The 26,834-nt window shown below is 38.3% G+C and overlaps 1 long non-coding RNA gene across 1 annotated transcript; it reads left to right on the plus strand.

Annotated features, from left to right (window-relative positions):
* LOC135984140 (uncharacterized) lies at positions 1-26,567 on the plus strand. Its single transcript, XR_010602047.1, has 4 exons — positions 1-487; positions 15,210-15,300; positions 18,522-18,718; positions 26,254-26,567. It is a non-coding gene; the product is annotated as an uncharacterized LOC135984140 (long non-coding RNA).
* The last annotated feature ends 267 nt before the right edge of the window (positions 26,568-26,834 follow it).

The following is a 26,834-nucleotide window of genomic DNA, read 5'->3' on the forward strand; positions in this document are numbered from 1 at the left end:
ACACAGTCTTCAGAGAGCAGGAGGCTCTTGCAAGGAGCAAGTTAGGCTGCTGTAGGAGGCCATGAGTTTGAGTCTGTAAGAAACAGAGGTCCCTGGCAGAAGCAGCTGTAATCCCTGGAGCAAGCAGGTGGTGGAAATCAGCTAGGAGGAAAAGAGCCTCGAGGGAGGAAAGCCTTGAGAGGCAGTGCTCGGCAAAAGGAGCAAAGAACTCTACAGGCTTGTGAGAATAGCGGCAGACAACAGGGAACTCAATTGAATAGTAATCCATGAGAGAGACCTCAGGGGAAAAAGCCTGAGAGTAGCTCTCTATAAAGTAGACCAGAAGTGACTAAAAAACAGTCCTGAAGGCAAGCAGAAGAACGGTTTGTTTGGATATTTTGTTGGATCATTTAATTGGACTTTTTGTTACCCTGGAAGGGAACTGAACTTGAAAGGTGAACTTTCCAAAGGGATGGACCATGAAAGATATGCACTGCTACAGAGCCAGGTATGGAAGTATTATACCCATTTTACAGATGACACAGAGATAAATTCTCAAAGTCATATAGGAAAGCCGTGGCATAGTGGGGAGTACAATATAGATCTTCCGAGTCTCCATCCAGTGGCTCAATCAGAAGGCCATTCTTACACCAGACCAGCCACTGCCTCCTCCTTCCAGTTCTCCCTTTCCCTTTGAGGTATTGCCAATTTTAAAAATGGTATTTAATATAAGAGTATTATTTTAAGTGTACATGTTATTAGCATATGATTTTAACTTTGGTTGACTGAAGACCACTATATTATGGAAGGAACATATTTGGGTTCAATGAGCAGGGCTAAGGATATAAGTTAGCCCACTTCTAAAGACCGGGCAGTAATGGGGCCCTTCTGACTAAAGAATGCTACTACTGTGAAGGCCACTACACAGGAAGACCGAGAATTAACAATCAGTATTGTCCCTGAATGGCAAGGCTTATGTCAGCTGGATACATAGGTGAGCATGGAGAATACTCTTTGTTCCCTAGGAATCCTATCTGCCATTTCCTTGTTTCGGTGGGTGGGTGGGTGTGTCTGCACGCATGCAAGAGCCAATCTTCTTATTTGTATATTGTTAGACAGATACTCTACCTAAGAAAGAGGATTTTGAATTTATCATCAAATTTCTGACACCTCTCATGTTAAAAACAGGCATAGTACTTCAAGTTGCATGATGGCAGTGTGTGAACATCTAGCAACACAATGAAGCAAGAGACTGCACAATATATAGGTCAGGGACTGCCATTTATTATAAGTTTGTATATCCCCTATATACTCAGCCCCACCTTCCTCCACTAGGAAAATGTTTTCTATTTGTTTCTGTTTTACTCTGTAAAAGCATTGGTCATAAAATATAAAGATACCCTACAGCTGTAACTAGTAAGAAAACCCAACTAAACAAGTCTTATTTATCTTTTGTACCTATGGGAAACAAATCCACTTAGCTAATGCATCTTATTTCTAACAGCTGACTTTGTCCTGATTCTCCACTGTTACTATAAATTATTACAACAGAATGCATTTTCTTGGTTAGTTAAATGTTTCCTTGCAAAATGAAATGTTTAGTCTTACAACATTAACTTTGCCAGAGGGTCTTTAGAAGTCAAAATACTGTTGATATAAACATGGACCCAAGACAGAGAAAGAGATGATGTTGATGAATGTTTCTTTCCTCAAGAAAACCCTTCAGCTTTTTTAAAGATGAGACATAATAAATAACCATCAGCAGTAATTACATTTATGAGTAACAATCTAGTCTATAGTAACACTAGTCATAAACAGATTGCATCCTTCTACTGGAGTGACCACTTCTATCTCTCTCTCTCTCTCTTCTTGTGATTTGAGGAAAGTTTAATGCACCAAGGCTTGTGGTTGAGCCAGGAGGATGCAGGCTGCAAAGTATTCTACACAAGGAGTATTAAGCTCTGGAACTTGCTTATCTCAGTTGCCTAGACCCAGGATCTAACAGCCTTCAGGAGGTGCCATCATCCCCAGGCTCTTTCATTGTGTATGGGGTGGAAAGAAGTGAATGGAGATGAGTGAATTTATGATATAGGCAGTGAGGGAGACTATGCTAGTAGACAGGAAAGTATATTAGGAGGTTTGTCTTAACATTTCACTTGCATCACAATGGGGCCCTGATCCTTCTCTGAGGTATATGGGTGATTGTAACAGACTGCTGGCTTAAAAGGCACTGAACCAGCCCCTGTTAGCTCAGAACCTGCCAGAGCAGCTCCCATAAAGGGGAACTGATTGGAGCTGGTAGGGTGTGGCTCATTAAAGGAGCCTAAGAGCAATCACCTGTGAGCCTGCAGAGAGGAAGGCTTATAAAGAAGACAGGAAGGAAGTGGAAGAAGGAGGACACACGCACGCTGCTGCTGGCGGCTAGCAACAGGCTCTAGCTGTCCCCTGGCTGGCTACCTAACTGCAATTGGCTTGTACATAGAGTTGTATATAGATGGTGGTGGGAATGAACACAGGGAAATAAAAGGACACTGGGTTGCAAAATAAGAGGTCTCTGGCTAATTTGTACAGCGAGCAAGGAAGCGCTGGTCTACAGTGATACAGTAATACAAGTCAACAGGGCCTGATGAAATTCATCCTAGGTTACTTAAAGAAGTTGCTAAAGCAGTCTTGACACCATTAGCAATTATTTTTGAGAAGTCAAGGAGGATGGGTAAAGTGCCTGAGGACTAGAGAAGGGAAAACACAATACCTATCTTTAGAAAGGTAACAAAGAGGAACTGTGGAATTACAGACCAGTCAGCCTAACTTTGATACCTGGAAAGATACTGGAACAAATTATTAAACAAACAATTGGTAAGCATATAGAAGATAACAGGGTTATAAATAATTGTCAACATAGATTTGTTTAGACTATATCATGCCAAAATAACCTATTTTCCTTCTTTGACAGAGTTACTGGCCTAACAAGTGGGGGAAGCAGTAGATCTGCTATATCTTGATTTTTAGTCAGGCTTTTGACATAGTCCCATATTACATTCTCATAAGCAAACTAGGGAACGGTAGTCTAGATGAAATAACTGTAAGGTGAGCACACAACTGGTTGAAAGAATGTTTTCAAAGAATAGTTATCAATGGTTCCCTGTCCAGCTGGGAAGTCTTATCTATTGGAGTCCTGTGGGGTATGCCTTGGGTCTTGTATTAGTCAATATTTTTATTAATGACTTTGATAATGGAACAGAGAGTATGTTTATAAAGTCTGTAGCTGACACCTAGCTGGGAGGGGTTGCAAGCATTTTGAAGGACAAGATTAGAATTCCAAAATGATCTTCATAAATTGGAGAATTGATGTGAAATCAACAGGATGAAATTAAATGAAGACAAATGCAAAGTATTACATTAAGGAAGGGAAAAATCAAATATAGAAAAGTAAAATGGGGACTAACTTGTTAGACAGTTCTTGTACAGAATAGGATCTGTGGGATATAGGGGATAATATCACAAATTAACAAGACAGCAATGTTGAAAAAAAGTTGAAAAAAAGACTAATATTTCTGGAGTGTGGTATGTAAGACATAGGAAGTGACTGTTTCGCTTTGCCCAGCACTGATGGGGCCCCAGAAGGAGCAAAGTTGGCAGGCAGGGCGCAGCTCCCAGCCAATGGTGTCATTCCTCCCCAGGCTGGGCTGGGCTGAGCCGGGGGCTCTCCCCCTCCACCTCCCTGCAAAGGAGCTCTTGGTTCCTCTCGGCTCTCTGGCCCTTGCTCTGGGCTTCCCTTGCCCTCCCTGGGGCTGATGTGCAGGGCCGGATCCAGGTTTTTGCCACTCAAAGCAAAAAAAAAAAAAAAGCTGGAGTGCTGCCACCGAAGGGGGAAAAAAAAAAAAGGCCGAAGTGCCGCCCCTTGAAAAGGGCCGCCCCAAGTACATGTTTGGAACGCTAGTCCTGGTGAATGGGAACCAGCACCAAAACTTCCCCTCAGCCTCCTGGTGTACAGCAGGGGCAGAAATAAGGGATCCCTAGAGGGTGCTGGAGCACACTGCACCCCAAGTCCTGAGGACGCATTTCAGTGCTCTGCAGCTGGCAGCAGCCAGGCTAGGATGTATGTGTGATTTAAAGGATGGGATGTTTGGGAGGATAGCAGTGATCCCCCAGGTGGGTCATGCGGGCAGGGGCCACGCACCCTAGAAAGAATGGAGTGGGGAAAGAAGTAGCTACTTCTGGGGTCGCTGGGAGGATTGCTAAGAACTGAAGATTATTAGCTAGACCAGTAGGTCACTACGTTGGGTGCTTCTTAAGACTTGTTAGTAAAGTGGGACTAAGAAAGCGCCTGCGGTTGAACACTGGGAGCTGTTTCTGCATCAGTTCAGCTGGGCCAGGATTAGAAGACTTTGGACAGGGATGGTGACTGTGATGCTGTGTGTGTGTGTCCCACTCAGGGTGTTCCTCCTGCAGGGCAAGTGATGTAATGTTTGCCCAGAGGGCCTCCAGGGTTTTCAATATGATCAAGCCATTTCACAAAGTCATTTCCTTTCCTTTCCTCCCAACCACAAATTTATATTCCATCATGTCATTTTGACTTACATTGTATGGTAATCAAGACTGTCCCCCCCCGCCCCCCAAGCACTGCCCCCTGCCAAAAATGAGTCAGTCTCTCCTCTCACCCCCGCCCCCGCCGCCAAGTACATAATACCATTCATGTCCATGTCATTTGGTAAGAATAGTGTACCAGCCTGTCCATGAATGTAGACAGTAGTTTTCCCACTGTGCACCATGTTCCTTAGGCTAGAGTGTCAACATTGTCGGGGCCTTCTGGCACTCTGGGATATGGTTACTTTGACTCAGGTCAGTGCACTACAATCTGGATTTGAGAGCCCTAGGTACAAGCATGGGTTAGAAAATCCTTAACCTAGGGTTAAAATGAAATGTTGTTGCTCAAGCCCAGGGTTCGCTGACATGGGTCAGCTGATTCAAGTCTCACTAACCCTAGGCTTACATTAATGTGTAGACATAGCCTGAGAGATCAAGTGACTTTTACTGTATAACTTCACAGAATTAATCATCATATGATAGCAGACAGTTAAACATAAGGTCAGAAACACAGTAAGTAGAATCATAGAATATAGAATATCAGGGTTGGAAGGGACCTCAGGAGGTCATCTAGTCTAACCCCCTGCTCAAAGCAGGACTAATCCCCAACTAAATCGTCCCAGTCAGGGCTTTGTCAAGCCTGATCTTAAAAACCTCTAAGGAAGGAGATTCCACCACCTCCCTAGGTAACCCATTCCAGTGCTTCACCATCCTCCTAGTGAAAAAGTTTTTCCTAATATCCAACCTAAACCTCCCCCATTGCAACTGGAGACCAGTACTCCTTGTTCTGTCATCTGCTACCACTGAGAACAGTCTAGATCCATCCTCTTTGGAACCCCCTTTCAGGTAGTTGAAAGCAGCTAACAAAATCTAGGACTAACTTGAGTCTATCTACATTCTTATTTTCCTCATCGCCTCAGTAACTTATTTCATATGTTTACTGCCATTTGTATATTAGTTTAGCCTTACGTTAAACATGATTTCTGCTTTTAGAACCTCTTACCTTGTTGTCATCTGCTACCGTTTAGAGAATAGTGGCATCAGTTAGATACACTCTTAGCAAATGAACGAGTTCAGGTCCATTAGTTTTTGTGGAGTTTCACCAATATAAAGTTGGTGTAATTAAAAAGACTATCAGACCCTAGACTTTATGTAGAATTTTCTTGAACAAAATCTTTTCCAGAAAAGCTTTTTTTCAAAGTTGTCAGTATAAATATAAATACAGCATACCTCCCCAACATTCTATCACTTAAATAATCCTATGCACTGCAAGTAGAATTAGTTTGTTTTATTGATGTAGGAAAAATATCAACATACCATTTCCTAACAAACTTTTCAGAAGTGAAATCTTCTTAATGTTTGATATAGTTATGAACTTTCAGCTTACAAATTCCATCTTCAGTGGTTTCCTAGGTTACCAACACACATCCACCAACAGAATCTGCACAATGAAACAAAATAGCCTGCAGCATTTCCACTTTTTGGAATACTTATGAATTATTTACATTCTCACAAATATATCAGTGTTAAAAATATGATAAACATTACACAAAACAGGTGGTAGTAGTAGGCTACAGCTTGAATCTACACCAGAGTCCTTTATGAAGGAAGAGACTACATCATTATCTTGAGAAGGCAGAATGCCACAGTGATGGACAGTGTCATTACATTTCCCTGGAAAGAAATTCTTCACGCTCCCGATCAGGACTTTGGAACACTGAATTAATGACAGTCTATAAAAAAAAAATTAGAGATCTGGTTTAATGTCCATTGAAATAAATGAAGAGACTCCAATAGATATAAATGAGATTTGGATCAGGCTCTTGGTGCATTTGGATTATAATCATTTTCTGATAATCTTCAAATATGTTAAGGGCTGTTATAAAAAGGATGGTGATTGATTTTTCTCCATGTCCACTGAAGGTAAGACAAGAAGTAATCAGCTTAATCTTCAACAAAGGAGATTTAGGTTAGATATTAGAAAACCTTTCTAACTATAAGGAGAGTTAAGCCTTGGAATAGGCTTCCAAGGGAGGGTGTGCAATCCCCATCATTGAAAATTTTTAAGAATAAGTTAGACAAACAGCTGTTGGGGATGGAATAGGTATACTTGGTCCTGTCTCAGTGCAGGGGATTGGACTTGATAATCTCTCAAGGTCCCTTCTAGCCCTACATTTCTATGATTTCCAGTCATACGTTTTCCATGCAGCGCTGTTAGGCACATTTCTAGAAAGATTCCCATATTGTATTTTTCCCTTTACAATTATGTAGATTGAAGGTGTACCATTTAAAAAAATTGGGTGAAAATGTACTTTTATCACAAAGGCAAGCTGAATATTAAAGTTTGAACTGTGTTTTACATATTCAAAGTACTGCGAGCTCTTATTCATAATGACTAGTACCTTATTCCACAAGTGATGCTCACCAAGACTACTTGTGGTGTAAGATACTATTCAATGTGAGCAGAAGTACGATAATCTGCCCCTCAGCAAGTGCTCACTGTAATAACTCGCCACCTACGTCTGCTGGGGCAATATTCCCACAGAAGAGCCATATTTTAGAAGTGGGACCAGATTTTACAACCAGCTCAATTCCATTTAAATACCTAAATAAGGGATACATTTTTCCAAACAGCTCAGCACACTGCCCTTGCCCTTGCAACACCAGCAATGAATACTCAGAAGAGGTCTATATCCAGGGTGCTCAGTTCTTCTCAAAAACAGTCCATTTATTTTGGTGACTAAATGGGAGCTGAGCAATTGTGAAAATCTGGCATGATGTGTGTAGCCTGAGCCCTTCTGAAAATACTGGCCTTCATGTATTATTTTTAGCTCATATTGGAAATGGCAATAGATGTTTGCAATATGGGATAATTAGGAAAAAAATACTGAGTACTCTTCAGCATTACAAGATGACGTGGCAAAATAACTTATCTTTCCCAGGTTTTATCAACCAATCAGCTAGCAACTACAACTCCTTGTAAACAAAACAAAAGATTGCACAGCCCTCCTCAGGGTGACTTACATTGTAAGCTCTTTGGGGCAGAGATTGTCTTTTTGTTCTGTATTTGTACATCACCAAGCACAATGAGATCCTGGTCCATGATTGGGGCCCCTAGGTGCTATGATAATACAAATAACAAATATTAATAATGCCCAGTGTCACTCAAATGCAGAGCTGCTTCTACCACCTTCAGCCATTTCTGAGGGGCAAAAATGTCTCTCTGAAATGATAATAATATGAAAGTTCATCATATATGTCAACCACACAGGTCATTTAACTTCATTTTCATCTAACTGGGTCCACTCTCCTGTTATTTTCCAATTGAAGCTCCATCTCTTACCATAACTGATAGATGATGCAATGCATTTAAAGAGTACTTGAAACGAAAATACAAGAGCAGGTTGCTAGGACAATAGCACTATAGGTAATCATAAGAGGTGGATTCACATCCCAATCACCTCCAGTGCTAAGATAATATGGTGGTATGATGATGATTTAAATGACTTGAGTACAAATTAGCCTCCCCCTCTGTCTGCCAGTTGTCTAGGGCTCCATGTAAGGTAACCACTGAGGAGATCCCTAAAGTACTGTAAAAAAGAAAATGCATTTACACAAGTTATATTAAAATAGCTTAAGCAGTTTGAATCTTTAATATATATTGTTTTAATTATACATGTGTGTATATAGGGAATGAGGTATTTTCCCAAGCAGTAGGTTGATCAGCTGTATTTGACCACCTCTTGTAAGCAGCTGTAATTCAGAATACACTCAGAGTAGATTCATTGAGTAAGAAAGTGCTAATTTTATAGTCATTGTTCTGACTATAATGACACTTTAATCACTATGGTTTAAGTCTAGGTAGTGGCTAATACCAACAAAAAGTGAATATTTCATCAGGCCAACTGCATTAATATTCTTTTCTGCAACCGCTAGATTTCAGACACCATGAACTTCCCTGCCTATCTTTGACATAATGAAGCTGACATACACACACTTGCCCAAAATAATAGCTTTACATCAAGAAAAATACTTGCATAATATTTTAGATAATTTTGAATACACCAGTCCCACTTCCGTTTGACATACTACGACAGCACACACAGTTGATAGGAATTAGGAAATAAATTAAACTTTAAATGTGATTTTTGACTTTAAATTTCAACAGTTTTTATATGAAACTTTGTTGCCAGGATTTGGAATATTTTAAATTCTATCAGCATTCAAAAGGGGCATTTGGCGTCTTTTGACTATTATTTGTAAGTTGAATGAAAACCTATGTCTCACATTGTGTTTGAAATGTAACATGTCCACAAATTTTAATTTAAAAAGTTATTTTAAATTGCTCCATTTCACTTTTACAAAAATCTATAGCTAGTAGTAAAAGAGACTCCTGTCTGTAGGATCCATGTGTTATTTGCTGCAGAAGTTGGAAGGTCAGTAGTAAATGAGGCAGGGGACTGGAGGAAAAGGAAGGAGGATCTCATGATGAAAAATTAGATTCTATCCCTGTGTCTGCCACTTGTGATGCTAGTCAAGCCACTTACACATTTCACTGGTGGTCACTAATTGTGTGTTTCTCATTTTCTGGGTCCCCTACTTGATATCCTGGAATCTGATTTCAAGAAGTGCTGAGCACACACAGCTGCAACTGAACTTAATGGAAGTTGTGCTTTGAACATAGAAATTGATATACAGTGCTAAGTACTCTGACTAGTATCAGGTCCTGCTCATCTCAACACCCAAAAGTAAGAGAAACATTTTTTCCTTAATCTCTCTGTGCCTCAGCTCCCCATCTGTAAAATAGGGATAAAACTACCACCTCAATTCATAGGGTGTTATGAAAGTAAATTAATTAATATTTGATGCTCTAATGATGAGGGCCATAGAAAAGCCTGTGAGGAAATGAATAATTCTGTATTCAGAGCAGGATTTAAATAGTGTGCAGTAAATAAGGCCTGAGACCACATATTGAACAATGAAGAGAAAACAAAACATTGAATTGCTACTTGTTTAGTGAGCACTGAATGAGGCTGGAGTCCTGTGGAAAAATCAGTACATGATAACATATTTAAAGTCTGTATCATAATGCAGTGCTTCTCAAAGCCGGTCCGCCACTTGTTCAGGGAAAGCCCCTGGCAGTCCGGGCCAGTTTGTTTACCTGCCGCATCTGCAGGTTCGGCCGATCACGGCTCCTACTGGCTGCAGTTTGCCGCTCCAGGCCAATGGGGGCTGCAGGAAGGGTGGCCAGCACATCCCTCGGCCTGCGCTACTTCCCGCAGCCCTCATTGGCCTGGAGCGGCGAACCGCGGCCAGTCGGAGCTGCGATTGGCCGAACCTGCAGATGCAGCAGGTAAACAAACCCACCCGGACTGCCAAGGGCTTTCCCTGACCAAGCGGTGGCCCAACTTTGAGAAGCACTGTCATAATGCATACACAGGAAGGGTCTGAATTAAGGTTGCATTGTCGACCTTAATTGTGTCATTTCCTAACTTTTGAGTGCTTGACTTTAGAACCTTGACAATATCCTTTTAGCATAGATTTATTTTTTTCTTCTGTATAATATGTATAAATAAAACATTTAGACTATACCTAGATTCTTACAGAAAGGATAAGAAAATTTGTTATTCTGGTATCCCAGACTTAAGTGAATTTTAACCCAATACAGTCAAAACTGATCACTGTGGCAAAGTAGGTGTGTCTATGGAACTAAAGCCTGCTCATGAGGTCTTTTACTCCCGTTTATCAACGGATGGCAGGAGAGACCTCATTCTGAGTGCTGGCTTACATCCTGAGGGGCATCAAGTGAGTCAGAGGTAGTTAAGAGAAATTCAGCTTTTGTGGATTATATCTTTCTGCACAATATTCATTTCCTCTAGAGAATAGTAGGCTCTCAGATCATTCATTGTTTCAAACACTTGCAATTTTATCAGGAGTCTCACAATATTTGTCCTTTTTATTAAAGCTCCAGCGTTTTTTTTTTTTGTTTTTTTTTTTGTGTGAGTTTCTCGCCCTCATGGTTGAGGATAAAATCTTGGAAATTTCAATGCTAAAAACTCACAAACTAGAAGGCAAATAAAAAGAACCTGACATATATCATTGTTAAAAATCTCATCATTTTGGGGGGGAATCATTCATGTTTTTTTTTAATGATTGGGGTTGGCAATACTAGTAATTCTGCTTCTGATCCCAGCTGAAACATGTAAGTAAAAAGCAATGCAAAAATGGAATGAAATGAGGGAGTTAATCATGCTATTGCAAAATTCCTCCCTCAGAGGAGAGGTGGGCTGAAATAACTATCACATTCAACTGGGTCACTGAATATAACTTTACTAGAGCTGTGTGAAACTTGATGGTTTTTATGTACAGGAAATGTTTCAGTTCCTGTGTTTTGCTTCTGTTGTTGGTTTTAAATGAGCCGAAAGTCAGAATCTGCATATTTTTCCTGGTTTGGGATTTGTTCTGGTTTGAAACCATGTCAAATAACCAAATTTATTGTGATTTCAGCCAAAAACTATAATTCAACCCAGGTCCACTGGAAACTCACTTAATTTCATCTACAGTTTGGCAAATGTCATTCAATTTGTAACAGCACCAGCTGAGTTTTGCTGGAATTTGGATTTTACTATAAAAATCTTTCCTAATCATGGTGCCAAGAAATCTCCTATTGAGTTTTTAAAAATAGGAGAAAATATGGTAGCAGGATAAAGGCAACAAGGGAAAAAATTAAGAGGAATTTCTGTCAGGGGCTGATAAGTCTACAAGAAGCCAAAAAACAATGTATTATTCACTCCATTCCACCATACCCTCTCTAAACATACTCTCTTCCAAATAGTCATTTTTATTACTAGTTGTTGCCCTACTCCCCCCTCACCCTTATTTTAAAATGACCCTTTGACTGAAAAAGCCTACGAAGAAAGGCCAATTTGAGGCTCCCTTTAGGAAAAATGGATGGCTGTGGTACATATAACTTGCTTACCATCATGCATCATTTGATGTATCAGATCAGTGCTTACGTGTGAAATAATCTTCTCCTGGAATCTGTACTCTCCATGGAAGGGAGCAATGAGTCTAAGGAATGACCTTCTGGCTATCACTTTGTGATTTGGATGCTTGTTCACAACTACAGTAACAATCTCTTTTCTCATCAATCCTCAAGGGCATTGTATATCCATTACCTCCTAATATCTTAACAGGTCTCTGTCATGTACTTTTAAAGATACTGTAATTTCTGTATGGTGTTTGTTTTATTGTTAGCAATACCCTCCTAGACTCTAGAAAATAAAACTCCCTTTCTACCAATTTTGTTCTGTTCTATTTGACAAATAATGAGTAACCACTCTATCATATATATAAATAAACTGGTACAAACTAACATAGATGTCTATCATTTGTTTCCCTATTTATGTCCAATAATGATGTCAGAAGAGCTCCAGAAATAGTATTTATAAACCCTTTGCTGGTCTCCACTTTACTATTCACAATAGGTGCTTTATAAACACTATTTTTTGTGGAATATTTTCTGACTTCTTGGCAACAGAGTGGTAGACTTAAAAATATTTAGAATCAGAAGGATATTCCCCACCATATTACAAAAATGCTAAAATGGCTAATGTTTTAGGCCTAAACTCCTTTTTAATATTCACCTTTTCAGCAAACCAAAATACAAAATACTTTTTTGTGGCTATTTAATATAAATGGAAGGACATGTTAATAGGAGTAAGTGATGTAACTATTTGGCTCATATTTTTAAAAGTGCACTGTCAGCAGCATCATATGCAAAATCTCTGATGTTTTCACAAGACAGAAAATTAGTAGCCACACTTTGAACCTGGGTAAAGCCTTGATCCTCCACCACTGAATTCAATGGGAGATTTGTCATTGACATCAATGGGAACAGGATTATGCCCTAAATTATTTGCTTTGTAAACATGTTGCATTCACATTCACGCCCTTTTATATCTACCCAAATATATTTTCTTCATTATTAGCTAAGTGTTTGATCCAGAACTCAATGAATTAAATGGGTCTTGGATCAGGCCATAAATACTCAGTTCTTCCTAAATTCTTATTTAATCCATAGACAAATCCTTAGATCCTCAGTCAAACACATATTGGCTTCAGTGGGAGTAAAGACTGAATAAACTCTAGGATCTAGATTCCCAGCTGGTGTAAGTCAGTCAAGGCAATGGAGCTATGCTGACTTACATTAGTTTTTTATTTGGCCCTGAAAGAGGATCTCAATGTTTAGTCCTATTTGCTTTTTGTCAGACCAGGTGCTTGTCTTCACTGCCAGGGAGACGGACACTGCTGCAATTGATGCAGGGGTGTTGATTTAGCAGGTGTAGTAAAGACCTGCTAAGTCAGGGGCAGAGCGCTCTCCGGTCAACCCTGGTACTCCACCTCTACAAGAAGAGTAAACTAAGTTGATCAGAGAGCATCTCCCATTGATGCAGCACAGTGAAGATGCTGGGGAAAGTTGACCTAAGTTATTCATGTAGCTGGAGTGTCATAACTTAGGTCAACTTACCCTGGTAGTGAAGACAAGCCCTAATTCTACATCTCTCCACCTTTTTTGTTGCATAAGAAAGGAGGAATCACTCCGCTTTCAGATACTTGATGGTATATTGTGGTGAAATTTAGCTGATGATTACTTCCTCCTGGTTCATGCTGTGGTAACATTCTAATAACTATTAAAAAAAATCTATGAAATCTTATTGCTTAAGGTTTAGTTAATGAAGCAAAACACATCTATTTCCTAATAATTATCTTAGTTAGTGTGTGGCCAACATTTTCAAATGTTGGTATGTATATACTATCTGAAGAATTTTTAGTGCATATATTCCTCTCTGCCAGGCAGTGTGCAAGAAACCCAGGAAGGAATAGCACAGGTGGAAGGAAAACGCAGGTATGCAGAGGCTTCACCCCTACTGCATAGCATCTGTCAGATTCTCTGCAGGCATTACTTGGAAGCTCAACATCCCCAGAGGAAAAGGGGAGGAGTCAGGGGACTTTCTCATAATGTGGCATAGTCCCTCCTGAAAGCAGCATTAATAAGAACAAGTAAATAGGTCTTTCATTTTCTATCAAGTAGAAAAATCTAAGTTGGTGGCCCCCCATGACTATCATGACCACGGAGACATGAAACTTATGCAAATACACCAATCTTTATCCTTTGTCCTCCACCCTGCCCCAATTTGTCTGTTTATCCTCTGCCTCTTGCATGTGGCCATAATCCTAGATTTTTGCTTTTAGGGGCAGTGTCTGTTGTTCATTTGTACAGCAGCTATCACAATGGAGCCTCAATCTCCGACTGGGACTGCGAGGCACTACCACAATCTAAATGAATAGTAAATATAACTTAGCTATACCATATTACTTTAAAAGAAGCATAAAACCCATTTATTTTCTCTTTTCTATAAAGTATAAATACTGGATTAACATCAGCCACTGCCTGAAGTTATGGTCAGTGACCCGACAGTGAAATCAAGTAACAGCATTTTATAATGCTTGAAAACTTGTTTAAAACATAAACAAAATAAAATTATTTCACCTTGGTATTTTTCTTTATGTACATCATTATATTTATCAATATACTGTATGAGAATATATGTATTTTCATGACTGCTGTACCCATTGTGCTTTATTAACAGGCCTGCAGTTACATGTATTTTTCTTTCGATTTAAATTTAGAGATTTTGTTTTGATTAAAGATGAAATGTTTGTCACATGATTAAAATATTGTTCTTGACAATATTCCATCATAGTTACTCTGTACTGGGCTCTGTTACTCTTGTGCTGGTCCAGTGAAATAAGTGGAATTGCTTCAGTGTCATGCACTGCAGAATTTGTCTCTCTGTATCGGTTGGCTATGGAGTATAATGAATGATTATCCAATAGTTCGGAAGCATCAACATTATTATTCTTACTATGCCTTATTATTTGTATTCCAATAGCACCCAAAGACCCAAAAAGGATCAGCGTCCCATTGTACTACATACTGTATCAGTGCATACAAAGACCCAGTCCTTGTCCTGAAAAATGTACAGTGTAATTTGAAACAAGGCATAAATGGGTGTAAGAAAAATTGGAAGGCAAGTTGTGCGGGAAGGAGGAGAAGGGTAATGATAGTAAGCTCACATAGTAGAGGCAAGCTATTGCGTAATTAGATTTTCCTTACCCTGGCTGCTGCTCAACCGACCCATCATCAGTTAGCTTATTTCATTTAGGCATAAGAGCTGATGTGACTATGGGGAAGCACCACTTCTGTGAAGGGGAAAGATGGGGGTGAGGAGATTCATTTTGCATTATATGTGGCTGTAGTTGTAGCATGCAATGGTAGTACTTTATTTGCTATGCACCTGAACGGCAGATCAGTTTAAAGGGCCTATTGTTTGCTCACATCAAACAACAATTTCTCAGTAGTTACAGGGTTACATGGTTCATGCCAGGCAATGACACAAATTACATATGCCATAAATGTTTCTTTTGTAGTCATTAAATAACACTCAGAAAATTCCTTGTAACTTACAGGTCTTTAGTTGTAATGATATCACTGTCATTTACAAGACAGAAAACTAGTATGTAATTACCCTGTCATTGCATAATATTTACCATTCAACATAATCCTTATTTCATTGCAGAGTTCTCCATTGGGATTCAGGGTTATGAAGTATCAACAGCTCCTTGTCTTGTCAGCACTGAGACTGTCTGCTATTACCTTTTATCCACAAGGTAATCTATCCTCATTATTAATGGAATTGCAGCAATTAGCAGAGTTGTTGCAGTCAGCATTGGTTGATCTGATCTTTTGTGGGTCATATTTGGCAGAATTGCAGTCCTCAGACTTCTGGTGAAAAGGATCTGGTCTCCAGAGTTTTCTTTTCTCTTGTAATGATGAACCATCTTCCACCATACCACACAGCAGTACTGCTGCACGCAGAAGTGTAGTATGGTGCTTAATTACAAAGTGTCATAAATTCATGCCATTTGTAACTTTAATAGTAAGTCATCAGTGAGATTTGTTCTGCCAGCACTAGAGCTGTAGAACATTGAAAGTAGAATTTCACAAGTTAATGGCCTGCCCTTTTCTGACAGCACACCAGGCTTTCACACTATTAACTAGCACTCTGCTTCACTCAACCACTGAACTGTTGACAAGAGCACTTTAGCAAGTCTGAACAGCAGAAAACATCAAGTAAATCAAAAGCCTGTTTGGAATGAGACAGAAAAAAATGGAGGGAAATACGAATAAAATAAAAAGTAATTAAGTAAACAAAAGCAGGGAATTTTATATGATTGGGTTTGATAATTTTATCAGCCCTATTTTTAGCAATATAGTGATATAGCCTGGTATAACAAAGTATGCAATATTTAAATATTGCATACACATTTTGTAAAACAATTCAAAAGTTAAACTGATTTTTCCCTAAATACACATAAGCAGAAAAGTATATTAGTCTGAGAGTCCTGGATTGTTTTTCACTTATTTCAGAAGTAGTATTCTAAGTGCATAAGAGTAATTATTTCCATGTAATATAGTAGTAAAAAATAAAGAAACTCAGAAAATTCCCCTGTGAGATCTACATTTTACAAAAATTTCTGCCATGGAAATATTGATCCCTATGGGATTTCAGGGAAGATATTGGACATTTTTATATTTCTCTGTGCTCTTCACTAAAAAAAGGTAACCTAGTAAATATACTTGCACGTGTTAATGAAAATGGTTCTATTTAAAAACAACAGCCAGCTAACACACTTTCGTGCAGATCCTCTGTTTAGTTATTGTTTGCTGCTAACAATTTGCTCCTCTATGGTATGGAGCATCAGCAAGCAAATGTGGTCAAATGTTTTCCTAGGAAAATCCCTGTAAGTAAATGAATGCTGGTACCTGAACTCCAGTACACTCAGCAGCCTCTGAAGATGCTGCCAAATAGACAGAGGATCAAACACATATGGGATTTTAACAGGCCCAACTAAAGGTCAGAACTAGCATCTAGGAAGAGGTTTGTAAAACCAATCAATGTATCTAACCCAGTGGAGAGTAGCATATGAATATGTACCAACAATTAACTCACATATACTGCAGTTGTTGATTATTCAGCCACAATATTATCTGAGCAAGAAGTATATTGCATCCCATTTAGAATCCGAGTGTGTCATAGTTTCTCTGCCATCTTATTAATCAGAATTTCATGTTGTCTGGAACCTGATGTTGGAGAGATTGCATATGACTCCATGTTTACATCGGAGAGAACTTGTCCCGATAACAAGTTTGAGGTCCTGACATTCTGTGGCTGGACTCGCTTTATATAACTCTGTTGTGTACTTCACTGAAGCAAGACAATGAATGCTAAGCATTACTCTGCTAAAAGGTGCTATCGGTATAGTTCATATCTCTAGTTATCTAAGGAATTACAAAGCACTTGGTGGATTGAAGGAGAGAATATTATATTCACAGGAAATCTCAATGCTGCCACATTTTACCATCAACAAAGAATATTTGAGAAACCTTCAAAATTATAAAGGGAAAGAAAATCATTTAAAAAAAATTAAAAATACAAAAAGGTAATTGATAAATATTTAAAGTGAGTTGTTATGTAACTGGCAATATAAGCCTAGGGGTCACAGGAATAATCACAAAACCAAACTAGCATTATGACTAAAGATTCGATGACTGCTAATGATACAGACCTCCTGTGTGATTTAAATACTTCATGCACATTTTTAGAGTCAAGTCACAGCAAGACAGATGCCAGAGAGATTGGAAAATGAGATGGGATGTAGGTGGGTAATAAGAGACAGAAGTGACAGAACAGCCCAAGGATAAAAAAAATAGCAGTTTAGCTGTCACTCAATGTTTCCTGTAAGATATTAACAAACTCACAGAGATGATTACTTTCTAAGAGTTTTCTGCTTGTCTCATTTGCCTCAATTAAGTGGCTCTGAAAAGAATTCACACTACTAAATTTGAGGGAAAATCCTACTTCTTAATATTCTTTCCGGTTGTTCTCTAATAGAAATACAATATTTATGCCCTTTGGTCCCAGGTCCACTTTTTACCTGTCGGGCAGCATCTCTCACTTACTTCTTAAACGTTGACACAAAAGATCTAAACAAAGAAATGAGAGGATTATTAATGACAGTCAGCAATTTAAAATCTAGTTTTGGCTTTGCAGCTTTTGAGGAAGTGGGGGCTTAGTATACACATGCAGACAATTTTACTGTCATAAAAAAACAAAGAGAATCTTTAGTGATGTAAAGGTATCAGATATACTAACATTTAATAAGAATTTACAGGTAACTTTAGGAAGAAGGTAAAGATGATTTAAAAATATATATATTATATCTTGATAATGGAGGGAACACAAGCTGAACAGATCCTGGCTTTTTCTTTAAAAACAATAGGACACTCAATGAGTCATTTTTACATATACAGTGCAAGATGTGTTAATTCTCTAAATAAACGTGTGAGTTACACATTCAGAGCTGTAGAAAATCAACTTCAAAAATATGAAAGGATTACATATTACAGAAGTCAGTACAGTTCCTGTGCTGTATTTACACCAGTGTAACTGAGAACAGATGTTGGTCTGAAGCCTTGAAAATGAATCCCTTACTACGTACAGTACTGTCTCGCTGAAAGCAGCTAACCCGTTTAACGATATGACGTGAACTAGAAGACAAGGAATGAGTTTGATAAAGTTTATATTCTCTGGTTTAGATAAAATATGAAATCCCATAAACCCAGCTGTTCATTTATATCAGTGCTGGGATATGTGAGCTTATACTAGTCTCTGTTTGCATAGAAGTGACTTTCTAATTATGTTACAAAAACACAGGTATTTTTCCTTGATGCATTACAATGATTTATGTTACAGGTGAAGATAAACAAGTGTTTTGAATTTTTTAGAAATGTTGTTACTTATCATTCATGTAATTCTTTTCAATTTTAGAGGTGGGATTCTTCTCCCTTACTCCTTCCCTCTGATCTGTTTGTGAAGGGGACTCTGCATTTAGATCTCACCCTCATATGTGGAGGCCCTGCCTCTGTTGGCTTGCTTCACCATTTTCTCTGGTCCTCCCTCGAAGGTGCTCAGTGAGTCCAGGCTCCAAGCTGGGAGAAAGGGCAGAAACTGGGTGCCTTCCTCAGGTACCTAAAAGCTTTTGTCCTTGTGCATGCTCTAATAGTAATCAAGGAATACACTGTTATGGGTTGTTACTTGATCACCACTAATAATAATGATACACCCAAGATAAGCTTTGTTTTCTCAACAAAAACCTAGATTTCACTTTATGATCTACTGACCCAAAATGAAACTCCAGAAACGTATTGTTTTATAGCACCCCTTTGTTGTTATTCAAGATGTGTCCCTCCTTATTTTGAGCGGTTCAGTGCTCTGAAAATAGAACAATAAATATTCAAAAAATTAGTTTTGAAGATTATGCATCTGAATATGAAGTGAGAAGAGACCACATTTCTATTACGATTTTAGTTAGTGATATTCTTATTCGCATAAGCCCAGAATAATAACTTAATTTTTAAATATCTTTCATTTCACTCCATTTAACAGTTTCTCACATTGTTTTTGGGGCAGTGTGCTGAATTAATGTTAGAACATTTGCATTTCCCTATAAATAACACTATGTATTGTTAAGTAGAGCAAGTAAGGCAAACAGTTTTTTTTTTTTTAAATCATTTGTTTTTTTTAATAAAAAAACCAAAATAGGTTGTTTTATTAATCATTTGATAATACACCTTTCATTGCACTTGTTATACTTCTGTTACTGAACTTTGAGGAAATAATTCCTAGCCTACACATAATATGAATCTTGTCAGCAACCGCAGTGAATGGATTATTTTAAAATATTACTTTTTAGGTATAATATTTCCTTTCTTAAATCCTTTAAAAAGGACATTCCATTTTTATTAATTTGACCCATTATTGGGAAAAGGAAACCTGGAAAAACAGTACCTGAAGGTGAGACAATGAAATTTTTGCAATACATGGTTTTACTATTAATCCATAGATTCCGATGTATGGCCAGAAGGGACCATTATGATCATCTAGTCTGCCCTCCTGTACAACACAAGCCAGAGGGCTTCCCCAAAGTAATTCCTAGATCATATATTTTAGAAAAATACCCAATCTTGATTTTAAAATTGTCTGTGATCGAGAATCCACAACCACCATTGGTAACTTGTTCCAATGGTTAATTAGTCTAACCAATAAAAATGTATACCTTATTTCCAGTCTGAATTTGTTTAGCTTCAACTTCCAGCCATTGGATAGTTTTATATCTTACTTTGCTAGTTTGAGCAAATATTTGAAAATATTTTTTCCCAAATAGGTGCTTATGGACAGTAATGAAGTCATCCCGTAATTTTCTCTTTGGTAAGGTAAATAGATTGAGCTTCCTGAGTCTACCACTATAAGTCATGTTTCTAATCCTTTAATCATTCTTGTGGTTCTTTTTTGAACCCTCTCCAATTTATCAGCACCCTTCTTGAATTGAGGGTACTAGACCTTGACACAATATTCCAACAGTAGTTGAACAAGTGCCAAATACAGAAGGAAAATAACCCCTGCACTTTCTACTCAAAATTCCCCTGTTTATGCATCTCAGTTTGCATTAGCTCTTTTGGCCACAGTATCAGAGTGGGAGCTAATATTCAGCTGATTATCCACTACAACCCCCAAATCTTTTTCAGAGTCACTGCTTCCCAGTATAGAATCCCCCATCCTGTAAGTGTAGCCTACATTTTTTTGTTCCTAGATGTATACATTTATACTTAGCTGTATTAAAAACACACATTGTTTGCTTTGCACCCATTTACCAGCAATCCAGATTGCTCTGAATCAGTCACCCATCCTCTTCATATTTACCGCTCACCCAATTTTAATGTAATCTGCAATATTTATCAGTGGAGGTATCTTCCAGGTCATTGAGAAAAAATGTTAAATAGCATTCCTGTGAGACCCCACTGGAAACCAACCCACTTGATGACAATTCTCCATTTACAGTTTCATTTTGTGACCTATCAAATAGGCATCTTTTAATCCATTTAAAGTGTGGTATGTTAATTTTATATCATTCTAGTTTTTTTAATCAAATATCATATCGTACCAAGTCAAATGCCTTATAGAAGTCTGAGTATATTATGCCAACACTATTACCTTTATCACCCACTTATAATCTCATCAAAAAAGGTATCACGTTAGTTTCAAAAGAACTATTTTCCATAAACCTGTGGTGATTTGCATAAATTACATAACCATCATTTAGTTCTTTGTTAATTGAGTCTTGTATCAGCTACTCCATTATCTTTTTCAGGATCAAAGTCAGGCTGACAGGCCTATAGTTTCCCAGGTCATCCTATTTACCCTGTTTAAAAATTGGCAAGAGAGTAGCTTTCCTACAGTCTTCTGGAACTTCCCCAGCGCTCTAATATTTATTGAAAATCAATATTAATGGTCCAGCAAGGTCCTCAGCCAGCTCTTTTAAAACTCTTGCATGCAAGTTAATTTGACCTATGATTTAAAAATGTCTGACTTTAGTAGCTTCTTCTTAATATGCTCTAGAGATAGTAGTGGAATGGAAAGAGTGTTATCATTATATGATGAATCTATATCCTCCGTTTCCCCCCATCTACAGAACAGAAATATGTATTGAACACTTCTGCCATTTCTGAATTATTATTGATAATTCTACTATTTCCTTCTAGTAATGGATCAATACCATTGTCAGGATTTTTTTGTTCCTAATATATTTTTAAAAAAACCTCCTTCTTATTGTCCTTATTGGCCATAGATTTCTCCTTGTGTCCCTTGGTTTCCCTTATCAATTTTCTAACTTCTGATTTATATTCATTACTATCAACTTTCTCCATTGTGGGATTGTGGCTTTTGGGGAATCTAGTAAGGAGTTCTTAAAGATCCACAATTCTTATTATTCACATTTTTGATTAAATTCTTCTTCTCAGCTGATTTGTCTCATAATTGTTTTCATCATTATGAAATTGGCCCAATTAAAGCACCATATATATATATTGCTGGTCAGAAATTTAGTCTTCAAGTCATGATTACTTGTACCTAAGCTACCATTATTTTTTATTTCTTTGATCAGTTCTTCTTTATCTGTTATGACAAGGTTTAATATATATTTCTCCTATGCTGTTTGCTAAACTTTTTGACTTAGGAAATTGTCATCTGTTATGCTTGGAATTTCTAAGCATGTTTTAGTACTGGCAGCATGAGAATTGGTATGTCCTAACATGATAATTAGGCATTCATTATAATTTTCTTCCAAGTTATCAGTGACTTGGAAACATGTAATGCCATTTTTGACACTGAGTGCCACTGCCACTCCCCTTTTGCCCACTTGATCCTTCCTAAATAGGTTATAACCATGGATGTTAACATTCTAATTGTGTGAATCATCCCACCAGATTTGAGTAATACCAACTAGATCAAGTTTATGCTCATAAATGAGTAATTCTAATTCCTCGTGATTATTATGAAATCTCCTACCATTGGCATATAGGCAATTAAAAAACTTCTTCTCTTCATGTCCTTTGATTCCTTGATTAATTTTGTTCTCAAAATCTTGATTTTTGTGCTGAGTGCTCATATCTTCCCTCTTTTTACCTTCCCCTTTTTCTATGAGTTTAACACCCTCCTAACTACTCTAGCCAGCTTGTTCCTGAGGGGATTGGTTCCCCTTCTACTGAGATGGAGATCATTCAAATGATAGTCCTCTCTCCCCATTGAAGATGGACTAGTTTTCCACAAAACAAAAACCTTCCACTCTACCCCACTAACCTGGCCAGCAATTCACTTCCAGAATCTTGTGCCTTCCTTTTCTCACGGGGGCAGGAAGAATTTCAGAGAAGATGGCTTGGACGTTCTTCTTCTTCAGTACAATTCCATGTGTGCTGAAGTAATCTACTATCTGTAACATGTCCCATGATGCAGTGTCATTTGTGCTGATATGAACCATCACAAGTTGATCCTTGTCTGTTGAGTTCAGAAGCTTATCCAATCTTAGAGTAACATCTTGTGTTTTGGCTCTGGGAAAGCAGCACACCGTTCTGTTGTCTGCCTGTCCCTTGCAGAACGTTCTTTTACGCTTCTGAGCATTGAATCTCCTACAAGGATCATCTCTCTACCCTAAACAATTGGACAACTCTTTGCAAGTAATAATAACTTTCTTACAGGTTGGCCAAGCTGCCTCCCACATGTATGTCCTGTACATGTCTCCATTCCCTTGGGGGTGCTGGATCTTGAGATGTATCAGCTTTAGTTTCCATGTTGGTGTCAATTTGACCCTTCTCCTGCTTCTCTTATCTCTGCTGGCCACAGTCTTCTTAACCTGGATTAAGAGGAATTAGTGGTATTTTTTTGGAACAGAACATTTCTCAGAAAGATAGAAAGGAAATATTTTCTGAAACTGTGCGATCTATGGGACAGGTTCTGTATCTTGCTATTTGTATGGATAATACATAGGAAAATGGGGATTGTCATGATACAAATAATAATTTGCAATAACAGATGAAGTAGTCTGGAAAACAGACACAATTATAGTGAAACAAATGTATCATCATAACATTACAGGATTATAAGTACAGCATATGAAAATGGAGAATATTCCAGGAGACAACAGCACTTGAAATGTACCATAAAGAATGCTGGTGACCTTTAAAGTTTGCCACAGGGTGCTGAATGAACAATTAAATTACTGTGATGTTGATCCCAGATTTTACTTACATTCAAAATCTAGGTTTCAGAGTAGCAGCCGTGTTAGTCTGTATCCGCAAAAAGAACAGGAGTACTTGTGGCACCTTAGAGACTAACAAATTTATTAGACCATAAGCTTTGGTGGGCTACAGCATCCGAAGAAGTGGGCTGTAGCCCACGAAAGCTTATGCTCTAATAAATTTGTTAGCCTCTAAGGTGCCACGAATACTCCTGTTCTTTTTATGCAAAACCTAGTACTTCAATTTAATAAAATACTAAATCCACTGTCCTATTAATAGTGAACAAGAAACTGCCGAAGTGGGACTAAGAAAAGCAGTCAGAGAAAGAGAATGCTTAACATATAGGAGACACATCTGGACTGGTAGTTAGTTTTTATAAATCAGACAACTGTTTATATAACAAACCAAGAGAAATAGGGAGAACAGTCTTTTATTTTCATTTCCTTTTGCAGAGATGAACAGTGTATGGATCTAGATGAATAAACTGATGTCCACATTTACTCATTTTCAGGGGGAAATAAGCATGGCTCTAATTCAGCAGTCCATCCCTATTCAGTAGTCTACATAACCATGTGCTTAAGTATAGGCTTGTGTTTAAGTTCAAATTCAATGAACATGCTTTTAAACACATGCTTAAATGTTTTTGTGGAGTTGGGGTCTAGATGGCTAAATATGATACTGGAACATTGTCTTGTCTCAGGATCATATATTCTTTATTCCTTGTGGTCTGGATTCTATTATGAATACTAACCAATGAAAGGAAGTTTCACTTTAACGGTTAGTTAAATGGCAAAAAGTTATTTGTAAAGATAAAATACACTATATAACTCAGTCATAGATGATGAGGATAATTAATCTCTTTTCCCCTGGTTGTTGCATTATTATTGTTGATTTGCCCTTCTTTCTTTCTGTCAATGTAATTCAGTTCCTCAGCATTTGTCCAGTAACAGATGTTATAACCAGTTGTTAAAGCATGATTAATACAAGTTTGCAGTTATTGTACTGTTAATATCATAGAAGATGTACTGTAGGGAGATATGTTTTAGCGACATATCAGTATGCTATAAAAAACAGTTGTGTGAATAGTCAGAATACTAGCATTTTAATTTTCAGATTATACAAAGTGCAATAGATCTTAAAAAGCAGCTAGGCCATGTCTACACAGCAGTTGGGTGGTATAATTCCAAGCTTAGCTAGATGTACACATGCTAGCTCTATGTGAGCTAGTGCCTAAAAACAGCAGTGTGGCCTTTGTGATATGAGTGGCGGCTCAAGCTAGCCCCCTTAATATGGAACCTGGGAGTTTAGCAGGATTGAGACAATCCAATTCAATTAACAGTAGGATGCCAAGGGAGGAAAAATAACCTTTGTAGTGTATTCTACTGTTAATTGAATTGTCTCATTAGACTGACCTCACACTTGGTCAGGCAACTCCCATCTTTTCATGTATTTATACCTGCTCCTGTATTTTCCACTCCATGCATCTGACGAAGTGGGTTTTAGCCCATGAAAGTTTATGCCCAAATAAATGTGTTAGTCTCTAAGGTGCCACAAGGACTCCTCATTGTTTATGCCATAGAGAGAGATTCAAGTCAAAGATAACTCTCAGGTTACGGACCTGAGAGATGGACAAAATAGCCACATTGTCCACAGTGACTGAAAAAGGATGTTGTTGGGAAGGCTTGTGGGGGGGGTGGGGGGGTGGATTAAAATGTCTGTTTTCATAGATTCCTAGATTCCAAGGCCAAAAGGTGCCATTGTGATCATCTAGTTTGACCATCTGTATAACACAGGCCAAAGAACTTCCCCAAAATAATTTCTTATGAACTACAGCATATCCTCTAGCCTCATTGAGCTTGAGCTGATGGCTAGATATCCATGAAGAAATGGCAAAGAGAAATAGCAAAATTTTAGTTTGCACAGGAGACAGATCTTGAGTAGAGCCGTGAGTCATCAGCATAAAGATGGGGACCATGGACAGAGGCTTGTGTTTCTATCTGGGAGGGGACAAACAAAAATAGAATTGTATATAACATGGAGAGGATTTAATTCTAAACCAGTTGTAACTTCAAAACCATTTCTTGCAATTATATTAAATCTACAGAAAAAAATTCTACTACATTCTAATAGTAACATTCTAACAGCTGACAATACCTAGGTTGGAAGAGGGATGAAAATTACAATTATAATTAAATTCTGGTTACAGTCTTAATTATGGTGAGATGAATGTCACTTCATAATAGTGATTTTATTCATTTCCTGGTCATTTTTGATAAAGTGATGCAAATCCCTGTCCTATTGGTGGGTTTCAGAGCCCAGGCTCCAGCCCAAGTGAGAATTAAAAATTTTATTAAGATGATGTTAAAAAAATATAGTGAACAGAGTTTGAGCATAGAAGTTTCTGGTTATCAGGGAATAACATACAGATTATAGAGGTTGCAAAGTTTGATTTTAAGGTAAGGTGACATGAGGAATACATAATCTGCAATATCCCCGATTGGGGGTAAAAGGTTGATGGGTCAAAGTACAGACATTGAGATATGAGGGTATGAAGTTCATAAAGTGGCTATGTTCGGGTGTGGATTATAATGAGTGGATATGATGATGAGGATGGATTGACCCTCATTTGGTGAGATTTAATGTTTATGGTTCCAGTTCATATGATCCAACGGAGAAGGTCACTTGGTCCCTTTCTCATAGAATCTACACTGGTACTTTTATCCCGGTAGTGTGAGCCACCACAAACCTCAGTCAGCTGACCAGGCATCTGAAACTTTCTATCATGGACTTTATTTATTTAATTATTGCAATGTAGTTATACTCCAAGGGACTGATAATCGACCACATACCAGATTAAATATGTCAGTAGTTAATTTCTCTTTGATGGAGGTGATTTACCATGCTAGCACATCCTGCTGGTTCTCTTGCAGATCGGCTCCAGAGGTCACTATGTTGATAAGTGGTGGAGTCTCACCTGTTGTCACATTGGTTCTTGGACCCATGTCATTCCAAGGACGGCTGCGTCCTCTTCAGAACACAGCCTTCCTGCTGTGCTGCACTCTGTGCTCCCCACTTCCGGGAGACAGTACCACAGTCTGATTGTCCAGCCATTTCTTCAGTGATGAATGGGGGGAGGGGGGATTATCTAGGCCCACCCACTATTCTGGGTCCAGGCCCAGGGACCTTGTAAATAGCAGCCACGTGCTGCATCCCCTCCAACATCTCAGTCTACTTCTCTGGGCCCACAATCCCAGGACCGGCTCCAGGGTTTTTGCCACCCCAAGCAGCGTGCCCCCCCCCCAAAAAATTATGTCTTTGAGTGCTGAATTAAAGAGCCATCCCTTGGATAAAATAAATAGACTGAGATTCTTTAGTCTCTCTCTGTATGGCATGTTCTCTGGACTTTGAAGCATTCTTGTAGTTCTTTTCTGAACCCTTTCTAATTTGTTAAATCCTTAGTCAAATATTTTCTCTCTCCTAGTTTATCATAATAAGTGGAGAGCAATATAAA

Source organism: Chrysemys picta, chromosome 5, assembly GCF_011386835.1.
Source record: "Chrysemys picta bellii isolate R12L10 chromosome 5, ASM1138683v2, whole genome shotgun sequence".
Taxonomy (NCBI): domain Eukaryota; kingdom Metazoa; phylum Chordata; order Testudines; family Emydidae; genus Chrysemys; species Chrysemys picta.